This window comes from Rhinatrema bivittatum, chromosome 4 (assembly GCF_901001135.1).
Source record: "Rhinatrema bivittatum chromosome 4, aRhiBiv1.1, whole genome shotgun sequence".
Taxonomy (NCBI): Eukaryota; Metazoa; Chordata; class Amphibia; order Gymnophiona; family Rhinatrematidae; genus Rhinatrema; species Rhinatrema bivittatum.
In genome coordinates, this window is record NC_042618.1 from 189,341,955 (window position 1) to 189,354,329 (window position 12,375).

General features: G+C 45.7%; 1 long non-coding RNA gene across 1 annotated transcript in view; it reads right to left on the reverse strand.

Annotated features, from left to right (window-relative positions):
- Positions 1-670: 670 nt before the first annotated feature.
- The window catches only part of LOC115090393, a 35,238-nt gene continuing 23,533 nt past the window's right edge, over positions 671-12,375 (reverse strand). Inside the window, exons 2-3 of the long non-coding RNA XR_003856392.1 lie at positions 4,692-4,799; positions 671-1,474 (exon numbers count right to left, since the gene is read on the reverse strand). This is a non-coding gene — a long non-coding RNA (uncharacterized LOC115090393). The remainder of the gene's footprint in view (positions 1,475-4,691; positions 4,800-12,375) is intronic.

Here is a 12,375-nt window from a genome sequence, read left to right on the forward strand (position 1 = left end):
TACTGATACGCAGACAAGGGGAAAACAAAAGACAGCTTCAATGGCCAAGTTCATAAGCGATGCACGTGGGTAACTTGCACAGCACGGTAGATACCATAAGAAGTTTGTTGGGCAGAATGGATGAAACATTTGGTCCTTTTCTGCAGTCATTACTATGTTACTATATTCCATCCCAACTCACCTAGCCCAGTTATCGCAGCAATAGTCCTCAGCAGGGGACCACAAACTGCAATTCCTTGCAGAACCTGGCTAACATGGACCCTATCTGGCCACTAGGTGTCACCCTTGCATGAAGGCTGAGACTCCTTGCCCCAGAGGCAGTGAATATGGCCTCCACACCATCCCCAGCCCTGGCCAGTCTATGGCCCCTGGCCTGATCTGGGAATCAAACTCAGGTTCTCCACATGGCAGAGCACAATACTACCACACTATGCTCAGGGACGACCTAATTTTGTCAATAGGAATTGTTGGAATTACAAACACACTACTGAAAAAAACCAGTACAATCCCAAATTGGACACTAAAGATATCAGACGTACTAATTATAACTCTGAATACTCGAGCTAAGAATATATGACCTTCATAATAGGTGTCATCATATAGTACAGGACTTTAAAACTCTGCCTTATATATAATCATCGGTCAAAAGTTCAATTTTTAAAATATTTTTTATAAATGTGCAAAACATGAATATCCATCAATATTTTGATAATGTATTCAATTTTTCTATAATGAAGTATAACACTTATCTGTTCTTTGCAGTTTGTATTATAACTTCACACTTCAAACTCAAGAGTCCTTGATCAATATTGATGGTAAGGCAGATGTTGATACGGTCTATGTTTCTTCTAAAGTCAGTTCTCACACCCGACACGGGACCGTGTTTCGGACAATTGTCCTTTATCAAGAGGTAAATAATATCCGTGTTAATACAACATCATGGCGATTCGGCGTTCTATCTAACCCAATACTGCCACTGAGGCTTCAGGCCAGCACCAATGTTATTTTTAACACAATGGCCAAGCATATCTGTTTTCAATGGACATAGTAGATGTAAAGCTCGTTGGAAGAGTGGACCCCTAGTGCTGTGGTGTGGTTTGTGCTGCCTAGTGAGCAGACCCACTAGGCCCACATTGACGCTGGCAGAAAGTCCCTGTGACAGAACCAGCTGGAGCTTTGCTTATACCAGCCACCTCTCCTGCAGGTTGAGCCTTTGGGTTCTGGCAGCCACCAGGTCTTAGGTGGGTCCATAGGGCAGTACAAAAGCAAGAGTCCAAGGCTGAGCGTGGGTCAGGGCAGGCAGCAAACACGGAGACAGGTGACAAGCCAGGCAGGCAGCAGATAGTAGAGACAGAGATCAGGTGAAAGGTCAGGACAAGCAGCAGGCAGAGCATGGTCAAGTCCAAAGTGAGAAGTCAGGTCCAGGCAGCGATCAAGGAGGGTCCAGGCCAGGCTTAGAATCCAGGAAGTCAAGCTGAGGGGAACAGGAAACAGAGGTCAATGTAAACAAGGCAAGGCAAGGGAAACGGACAAGGCACGGACAATGCACAGACAGACAAAAAGGGAACAGGCAAGGCAGGAGCAGACAAGTAAGGCACACATGAATTAGCAACATACACTGGAACAAGAATGCTCCAGGAGATCTGTTGCTGAAGCATGGGAAACAGTCTGAAGAGGCTTTAAATAGGCCTAGGGCCAGTGATGTCAGCAACGAGCGCCATGGCCCTTTCCCACTGCAGGCCCTTTAAGTCTGATGACGTCGGGCGCACACACGCCTAGGGAGACCGGGTCGGGTGCTGCCCTGGTGGCAGCATGCCGCTGCTGGGCTCGTCGGCATCTTGCAGTCGATGGAAGGACATCGGTCTGGTGGCGTTGGGGTTGAGTGTGGCGGCTTCCAGAGTCCTTTAGAGTCTCCAAACGTGACAGTGGATTTTAGTATGTCTACACTGACAGCAGATACCATAGTAGTTGCCATAAGATCACTGATCCTTAATTTCTGTCTTTATGACATTGAGATTAAATAATTGTGATATACAACTGTGGCCTTCTGAGACCTCCAAGGTATATGAGTGTGAATCTGTGAGACATGAAGCCTAATTTATCAGTTTTAAGTTTAATTTAATTATTGATTTATATTCCACCTTTCATGACGTCAGCCACTTCAAAGTGGATTACATTCAAGTATGTCCCTGTCTCCAGAGGGCTTACAATCTTTTCCCTATAGAGAATGAATGGGAAAAAAAAAACTTTTGATAAATCAGGCCCCAACTACTACTAAAGAGGCTCATTGATTGACAATGTTTATCACTGCTTGTAATAAATGCACTTACTGTGGATTTAGCATTGACATACCGGTAGAACTCTGGGGAAGAAGGGAGGGAGGCGGGGGATGGCTGGGCAGTTTCCTCCTGCACCTTTGGGCTCCCATTTCAATTAGAGCTGGCCTCTACTGGGCTATGGTACCACAAGTTTTCATTCCCAAGTACCTGTGGTTTCTTTCTCTAGTTTATAGCTTTCTCTTCCTTCCCTTTTTAAATTAAAATTAAATTTGTGAATCGCTTATCCTTGCCGAGCCATCGCAGTGACAGTTCTTGGCTGGGGCCACATGGAATTCAGTACATGCGCACCCCAACTGTGGCCACTAGATGCCGCCGTTAAGTGATAGCAGAGACGCCCTCCTCTTCCCATGGCCTGTGAATGCTGCCTTTTTAGCAACCTTCTGAGGAGCAGAAGGCAAGTTGTGATCGGGAATGGAACCCCAAGCCCTGAAGCAACAAGCTGGCCTCCAGGCTAGTTATTTTTAGTTTCTTTTGCTTTTTGTATAGCTCACAATAAGCTTTCCAGACTTTCTCAGGACTATTTATTGTCAGACACGCAGAGGTTTGTATTCTATGACTAGGGTAGCAAAGTAAAGTTTGCGTGCCTATTGCTAAGTGTGTTTCTATAAAAAGATGCTCTGAATGTCAGCATGATCTTACACATCGTGTGTTGTAGAAGTTGCCATGGAGACTATATTTTATTGCAGACCAGTATAAATAGTCAAATCAAATATAATGGACGTATGTAATTTGTTGGCAAATGGAATAAACTTTTCCAAGGGCAGCTAACCTAGTCGTTCTCCTCCCTTCGTTATCTTATTCTCTGCACATGGATTTAATACACCTATAATATAAAATGTTTTTTGTTTAATGGCACCTTGAACTGAGAAACCACTGAGTGAAGAGGCAGGGGTCACTTTTCTCTTCTTTCTTTTTTTGGTTCGTGAGAAAAATCTTGTTTAAGTTCTTGATTCTAAAAGTTGCACATTGATGCACAAAAGAAAAAGTGAATCATACAGTAGCGTATTAACGTAGATAATCAAATCGTATACATCAAACGTTAAAACAGAAAACAGAGTGTTTTTATACATTTTTGTGAACAAGAGAACAATACCAAATTGAAAGTCTGTACAGGAATTATTTAATGCAAATTAGATTGTGGTTGTGACAGATTGAAAGAAGGTTTATTTTAACCGTCTAGATTCCCTACATCTAATACCTGCATTAGTTCTGGCGATGGATAGGTAGTGTAAGCTGAGACAAAATTTTGTATGTGCTGTGCCTTTGGACAGCGCTGTATGCAAAAAAGGCAAGATTTATAAAATCTCCTAATGTAGGGACCCTCTGGGTCCCCCATTCTAGTTTTGATTCTAGCTTAGGCTTTAAGGTAGGATCTCGAGAGGAGGAGGACCATTCTTTTCCAGCACCTCCTACAAGGCTGATGGGACTGGTCATCTAACCTGCGTAAATGCAGGAAGCAAAGGGAGTAGGTGTGGCAATTCTGTTTTGGATTCCAGAGCAGAGGAAGTGCATCGTTCAGTGGCTCCATTAATGTTCTCACCACCGAGGTAAGGCTAACCGACCCGTAGTTTCCAGCCTCCTCTCTGCTACCACCTTTGTGAAGCGGGACCACTATCGCAAAGGCAGCGGCAGAGAGGAGGCTGGAAGCTGCAGGCTGGTTAGCCTCACCTCGGTGGTGGGAAAATTAATGGCAGACGATACTAGGATGCAAAGCAGAGTGGACATGCCTGAAGAAGTAAAGAGAATGAAAGGTGATTTAAGAAAACTTGCTCGATGGTTTGGCAGCTGGTATTCATCAAACCATGAGTACATCAGTAAGAGGAGGAAAGTGAGAGACTGTTTCCCCCCCATGTGCTTTAGGACTTGAAGGTTTATCCTGCCCCCTCCCCGCCCCCTGCTGGAAGGACCTTGGTATCCTGGGACTTGTGGACTAAGAGAACTTGTGGCCCTGGTGGTGTGGGTGCTCATAGGTCCTTAACCTCAGTGAAACACTTTTTGACATTGTTGTGATCTGTAAAGGTTGTGGTTGGATCCTTGGACCAGTAGCATATGACCATGCCCTTGGGGAGAGAGTCCCGAGAGGGGCCACAGGTCAGACTCAGTGTTGGAGACACACACACAGAAACCAAGTTTATTAACAGTTCTTAATGTTCGCCAGAAGTGGCAGTCGTGAGTAATACTTGAAGCTGCAGTCCAGCAGAGACAGGCAACCACAGAGGGCAGCAGTGAGTAGAATCTACAGCAGTATATTCTACTCACTACTGCCCTGTTCCACAATGGAGGAAAGGCAGTTCCAATGCAGATAGCCAGATAGGCTGAAGGAAGTACTGCAAGATGGTGGCAATTACTCACTCTTCTTATAGCTGTGAGGATGGTGTCCCAGCAGATGGAAGATGAAGCAGATACCAAGATATGCACTCAGGACCTCGAGGAGCGAGCACCTGGACAGAGAGTAGGTACCTGAAATAAACAAAGTAGGTAAAGTAAGCATAGGGCCCCAGAGGAGCAGATACCCAAGGAAAACCCCCCGGACGTTGGAAAGAACCTCCACTAACAGCGGGAGTGGCAGAGAAGCAAAGACCAAGCTAGTCCTTGCTAACTCAATTCAGTCAGCAGTGAAGGCAACTTTTATACTCCCAGGAAGGGGGTGGAGTCACTGGTAAGGGCCGCCCATCCTGAGTAGTTCCTCTTTAAATCCAAGGCTGGTGTTATCGACCACCCCGCCAGGAGGGTGGAGTTATCAATCTGTAAGAGTTTCTCTCTCAGAGGGGAGGAACTAGCAATGTGAAGTGGTGAATCCTTGGGCCGATGGCAGATGACAGCACCCTCAAGAGGATATCAAGAGAGGGACCACTGACTAGGCTGGAGTAGAGACAGACACAGATAGTTCTTTATTAGACAGGTAGTAGAACCACCAGAGGTGGCAGTAGTGAGCTAATGTGCCCGGCAGGGCTGAAGTCCCTCAGATCCTGGAACTGCTATCTCCGGGTTTGCTGGGCTGTAGAGAGAGACTCATAGATAGTGAGTAGACAGGGTATGCTGGATACATAACCAGAAGTAGATGACACACTCACATAGATTAATAAGAAGGCTCAGTAGCTGGAGAGAGTTAGGCCCTCGAGGAGCAAGTACCTGGTTCCAGGGACAGCTCTGAGAGAGCGTTGGTAACTCACAGTTATCTATCTCTGTAATGGTTTCTAGGCAATAAAGAATAGTTAGTATATTCAGAAACAGGAGCCTTTAGGCAAATACTAATTCCTATATGCAAACTGAAATAAGAACTCACAATATCTGTATATGAAATAACTTCTGAAATAGAAGAGAGTCTTCAGAGGGTTTTAGGAACATTGGCCCTCGAGGAGCGAGTACCGGTTCCTATCTGCAATCTGTAATAACTCACGATCTCCGTACCTGCGATAGCGTCTTAGACAGAAGAGAATCTTCAGAGTTCTAGGAACATGGGCCCTCGAGGAGCGAGTACCGGTTCCTATATGCAACTGGAAAAGAAACTCCCAATGTTCACGTCTGCGATCGCTTCCAGGCAGTAGGGAGTCTTCTGAGCGTTCAGGGACGTAGGCCCTCGAGGAGTGAGTACCGGATCCCGTCTTAGCAATCTGAAAACAAGAGGAGAAAGCGGGGCCCCCAAGGAGCGGGTACCCCTGGTAAGTTCTAAGAGGCAGAGCAGCGGAGAATGAAGCGGGTCAAGATGATCCCCGCAAGCAATCCCTTGCTAACTCGATTCATAAGCATAAGCAAAGACCTTTTATGTTGGAAGCGGATGACATCACTACGGGGGGATGCCCCCGAGGTTCGCGCTCTTGCTGGTACAAACTTCAGAGCGCGCGTGCGCACCCTACGTCATCAGGTACATGGCAGATCTGCAGCATCAGCCCAGCCCGGGGACTCCGGGAAGAAACGGTGAGGAGAAGCCGCGGCAGCAACTGTCCTTCAGACCCGAAGGGAGTCGCCTCAGAGGTAGAGAGGGTGGAGCGAGGGCAAGAGCAGGCACGAACGCAACAGCTGGCTTTGCTGCATGCATCTAGAGGATGTTGGGAGCGGAGTCTTCGTTTCTGCTGCATCTCCAACGTGGTCGCATGCCCCTTGACCTCGCGGCAACCCCGTGAATCAGCAGCGTGTCAGATCGTGGGCGGAGAGGGTAAGTTGAGTCAGCCTCCTCGGCTGACAGGCATAACAGACATATCACATAAGAAGTCATTATTTCTGTTCTCCTAAGTTTTTTATTTTTCATAAGCAGCCTTTATAATTGCTAACAAGTATAACATTATATACATGACATTTGTGCTACAACTTTGTATTTGTTTACCTAAGCAAACGGACACTATAAGCTATATAAAGATGCTGAGCTACAATGTTATAGAACATTTTGAACTGATATGAGGTTAGTTGACATTTCATCTAAAAACAGGGATGAGGCCAAATGACATTCCATCTAAGATTATAGAAAATATTCTTAGAACAAACACCAGGTTGCTAATGCTGGCAAATTCCAAGAAAACATTTACATGTGAGACGAGAATTAAATTACCATATGGCCATTCAGATTATTCGTTTATAATAGAAAGCCAATCATAGAAATGTTGACAGTTATGTAACCTAGTTTAAGGGTTGTAAATATACAACTGAAATTCTATATAATGCTTTGTTATCAGTAAAATCATTTGAGAGGGAGTTTATACTAGTGCCTTGCATGGCACTCTGCTTCTCCATTAGGCCTTATTATTTTATAGTATTTAATAAAAAGCTTTTCTCTACAGCTATTGAATATAAGCTTTCTATTTCAATGAACCACAACACTGGACACAGTGAGCCCCTGCATTTCAGGCACCCACCTACTTAAGTATTTGGAGGTGGAGGGGTGAATCCCTAAGGTTGACTGCCCTAAGCCTCGTGCTTTGATTTTCTCTCCCCCCCCCCCCCTCCCCCCTCTTTTCTGCCAGCAGGAAGAGAGCAGCACTTCTTGCCTGCATCTGCCTCATTCTCTACCGGCTTCAATCTGAGGTCTGAACTGCACAGGACTGGCAGATCTCATGAGACTATGTGGCCTTGCATAATTCAGACCATATTGAAACTAGCAAAGGGAGAAGCAGATGCAGGTAAGACGTGATGCTCTCCTCGTGCTGAAGAGAGGAAGGAAGGAAAGGAGAGAGAATCATGCAAGGGGCAGGGGGGTGCTGAGGGCGGGGTTTGGAGAGGATAATGAGGACTGAGGAGAAGGAGATAAGAGGATCATATTGAGGAGGGGGGAGGGTCACAAAGTCTGATTTGCCCTGAGCCTCCTTGGGTCAGCCCTGATGGAGGGCTTCTACATTTAAAGGTGGGTCTCATCTGAGCCAGTGGATACTACCTTCAGTTAACAGAATATCAACATATGAGACCCCAAAAGTTTGCATCTTTAAATATTTGTTACCCTTCTGAAGAAGCATCATCTCTGCCCAAATACTTTATTCATTTTCTCTAAATGAACCTCAACTGCAGTTTTTAAATGACTTGAAATCTCTGAATGCTGAGGAACATAGCTCAAACCATGATAACTGAACCTTTTCTTCAAGTCATCTCCTTGCTTTTTCCTTGCATATACTGCTTAAGCATTGATCTGAATCCTGCCTGATTTGCATCAGCTCCACTGTTGGTTAAGGGTCAAAGGTTACTTTGGGTCATCACAGCCATATTTAGTCAGTTCCAGTTTTTTCCATTGCAAGAAGGACCTGGTAGTTCCAATGCCACAAAGAGAAGGAGGACTATGATGTTCTCATGGATTTTGTTAGTTCTGTAGCAGCACTGTATATTCTCCTATCCCCATGTGCATGCTTTCCTGTATATTCCATCCAAACCTTTTTTTAATATATTATTTCTTATCTTTGCTTACCAATCATTGCCTCATTCTTGCCAATTCCACGGGCAAAGCTTAGATTAGTAGAGATAGATGTAATCACAGTTCATACTAACATTTGCAACATTATGGGGGGGAATTTTCACATACCTGCAAATTACGAGGATGCTTTTAACAGACATTGTTTCTCTGTAGAAATTAGCAAATGAAAAAAAGATGCATGTGCTAAAAGAGGGGTTCCCTATGTACATGCGACTTGAAATGGCCACAGTCAGAGCAGGACCCTGAGCTCCGTGGACCATAGTCTGACCCAGCATGGCAATTCTTATGTTCTTATGGTACAGGACTTTACTAGTAGTTTAACACCCTGTATTATAATCAGTCCCATTGCTTGGAATCTTATTGAACATTGATTCATCTTATAATTCACAGCATCACATGGCGCAGATGTAAGTGCATCCCTGATTAGTGTCTCACGGTAAAGCTAGCACTACAGAGAGCAAGTTTCAAAGGCATTTATCTGGGGCAAAATAGCAAACTGAAAATCGTCTTCTTTCTTCTTCAATCAGCAGAAAATGATGCTGTCCTATGGAAGGACTCACCACAGTAATGCCATTGTAGCACCTCTCTCCTTAGCAGACAGCTAAGAATGGAAGGTGTTGCAGTGGGGTCACTGTGGCGCAACCTTCCAGGCGGATAGCATCATTTTTTTGGCAATCCAAGAAGAAAGAAGACATCAGAAAGTCTGGTTCTGGGCCTAGTCCTAGGCCTGGGCTTTGCAATGGGATTTGACCTGGGCCTAGGGTTGGGCCTCAGGCCTTGGTGACAGGACCAGGGGCCTCAGGCCCTGAAAGCAGGCCTAGACCTTGGTGATGGGACCGGCTTCAGGACAGGCCTTGGTGATGAGAGCAGGGGGAATTACTTTGGGCCCATAGATCCCTTTAAATCATGGTGGATCCACAGCCTGGGACTGCCATCAGCTGGTATTTCTGGGGCTCTGATACCACCAAGAAAAATATCACATAGACCCCTTAGTTTTTAAAGCAATAACCCTGTCTGGAGAAGACATTTACTGACCAATATCCTGTCTAAAGGAAAGTTATCATGGATGTGAATGGTTGACGTAGCCTGGTAGGCGAACCCACTAGGCCCACATCAAAAGCAGGTGGACATTCTCTTACAAAGACTGGGATTGGAGCTTCACCAGCCCCATTCCATGCAGGTTGAGTCCTTGGGTTCTAGGGGCCGGCATGGCTTAGGTGAAAGTCCTGTAAGGAGCAGTCAGACACCATCAAGTATTGAGACAAGATCAGGGCAGGCAGCCAGTGAGCGATGTCCAGGTTCAGGCTGAGGGCGGGGCAGGTGGAGTCGAGATCCAGGCAAAGATTGGGACAAGCGGAAAACTGGCAGTAGCAAGAACCAAGCTGAGGTCAGGAAAGGTGGCAGTCCAGAAGAGTAGTCAGAATCCAAGACCGGGATCAGAACCAGAAGTCAAACAGAGACAGATAAGGCACAGACAAGGCACTGGGGACCAGGGCAAGGCATGAGAGCAAGGCAAGGAGACAGCAGGCAAGGCAGGGAGACAATAGACAAGGTAAGCACAGAGACAATGATAGCAACATGCACTGCAAGAGCAGGGAGGACCCATTGCCTAGGCACTGAAGAATGGGGTGGCTGGATTTAAATGGCCAGCCTCCCATGATATCGTCATGCAGCACCACTGGGATCTGCTGGCCAGAATGGCTCATCCTTGATTTGGTCCGCAAGGCCCTGCCAAAAGATGATGGTCAGACTGTTCTGTTCCTCGCAGGTTGAACCCTTGGGATCCAGGGGCCAACAGGGCTTAGGCAAAAGTCCTGTAAGGAGCAGGCAGATGCCATTGAGTATTGATACAAGGTCAGGGTAGATAACCAGTGAGCAGTGTCCAGGGTCAGGCGAGTACAGGGCAGGTGGAGTCGAGGTCCAGGTAAAGATTGTGACAAGCGGAAAACAGGCAGTGTCAAGATCCAAGCTGAGGTCAGGGCAGGAAGCAATCCAGAAGAGTCGTCAGAATGCAAGGCCAGGGTCAGAACTAGAAGACAGACAGAGATGGCCAGACAAGGCACTGGGAACAAGGCAGGGCAGGAACAAACAGGAAAGGTACGGCAAGGCTATGAGAGGCAAAGCAAGGAATCAGGCAAGGCAGGGAGACAGCAGGCAAGGCAAGGAGACAAGAGCACTAAGCATTCAACCGATTTCTGTCTGCATTCGCCCATCTGACTTCATTCGCCCAGCACTCAGCATTCAACCGACTTCTGTCTGTATTCGCCTTGAATGAATTTGACTTAAGTCAATCTCTTTTACCACAAACAGATCTCCGGCCGACCTCGAGACCGTCAGTTCCTCCCTGACTCTGCACCGCAGCGACATCACCTCCTGCGTCCAGCATTGCCCACAGAGCAAGCTGATCTGACACTTCCTCCGGATTTCCTCACTCTACAGAAACTAATTGTAACTAGGCCAACCACCATCACCATGATCTCCTCCCACATTCCAATTCTCAAATACTCGAACTTCTCTACCAACATGATGAGAACTAAACTTAACACCTCATGCAATTCACTCATTCCAATTTTGACCTCTCCCATCACTCAAATTTTAGGATTAATGACGTTCTCAATCCTGCTTCTGAACACACAATCCCTACTAAAAAAAAGCCACATTATTAGGTGATATTCTTACTGATGAGTCCCCCGATATTTGTGCAATCACAGAGACCTGGCTAAAAAGCACAGATATCTCCATCATAAATCAACTACCAACAGATCTATACAATATTTTCTCTATACCAAGACCTAAAAAGAAAGGAGGTGGACTCCTCCTAGCCGCAAAAAAGAAATACAATCTCACTCTGCAACCCACCTTTCCTCTTCACAAGATTGAGATTGGTCTCTTTAAATCAAAAGACCTACAAATTTGTTTAATCTATGCCCCCCCCCCCCCCCCCCCCGGCATCTTGGAAAAAAACCCTTCTCCTCTTACTGAATATATTACCAAACACATTGACATCAGAATACCTGCCATCATCCTAGGAGATCTAAATCTCCATTTTGACCGTTCCCCACTTACGCCGGCATGTGAAGCCACACTCTCTACTCTAAATGCCCTCGGATTTAAACAAATGGTTTCGGGCCCAACACACAAGGCAGGACACACCCTTGATGTTATATTTACGAACTCACTATTACGCTCTGACCACCCCCTATGCACCCCCATACCTTGGTCAGACCACTACCGAGTCGACACACATTGCTCATTTCAACTACAACCCCCACAAGCCACTCCCGAAGAAAAGAACCATACAATTCAGAAAAAAATGCAAAACTGAAGACATCATTGATGCGCTTACTGAGGATCTCCATAACTTAGACCTCATTGATGCTGACTCTGCCTGTTCCTCTTGGCATCAGCTTACCAGCAACATTGCAAATCGACTCTGCCCACTACTAACGAAAGAGATCTGCTCCGAGAAGAAAGATAAAAAGCCCTGGTATACCACTGACATCAGAATAATGAAACTCGAACTCCATAAACTGGAAAAGAAATGGCGTAGAAACCAAGATCCAGCACAACTACAAAAATACAAAGCTTTTCTCCACCAGTATCGTAAAACAACAGACGAAGCCAAGAAAAACTATTATACTGCAAGAATCTATCAATACCAGTTCAACCCGCGTGCCCTCTTCCAATATGTCTCTAGCTTAATTACCCCTACTACAAACATCAACCCAGACAACGAGGACGGAAACAAATGTGAAAAGCTAGCTACATATTTCCACGACAAGGTGGCTAATATCATGGCTCGCTTTTCTTCTCCCTCTCCACCAGTTTCACTACCGACCTCCTACACCAAGATCAACTCAGCCACACTCTCAGACTTTGAAACATCAACAGCATCAGAAATTGAAGTGATCCTCAAAAAAATCAAACCAGCCATGCACCCGATTGATATCATGCCAACAAAAACACTCCTCTCCATTCCTACAAGGATAGCGTCTCCCATTTCTAACATTATTAACAAATCTATATCTTCTGGTGTTTTTCCAACACAACTCAAACACGCAATTATAAAGCCTACACTCAAAAAATCTGACCTGGACCCCTCAGAACCTGCCAACTATCGTCCAGTCTCGAACCTCCCATTCT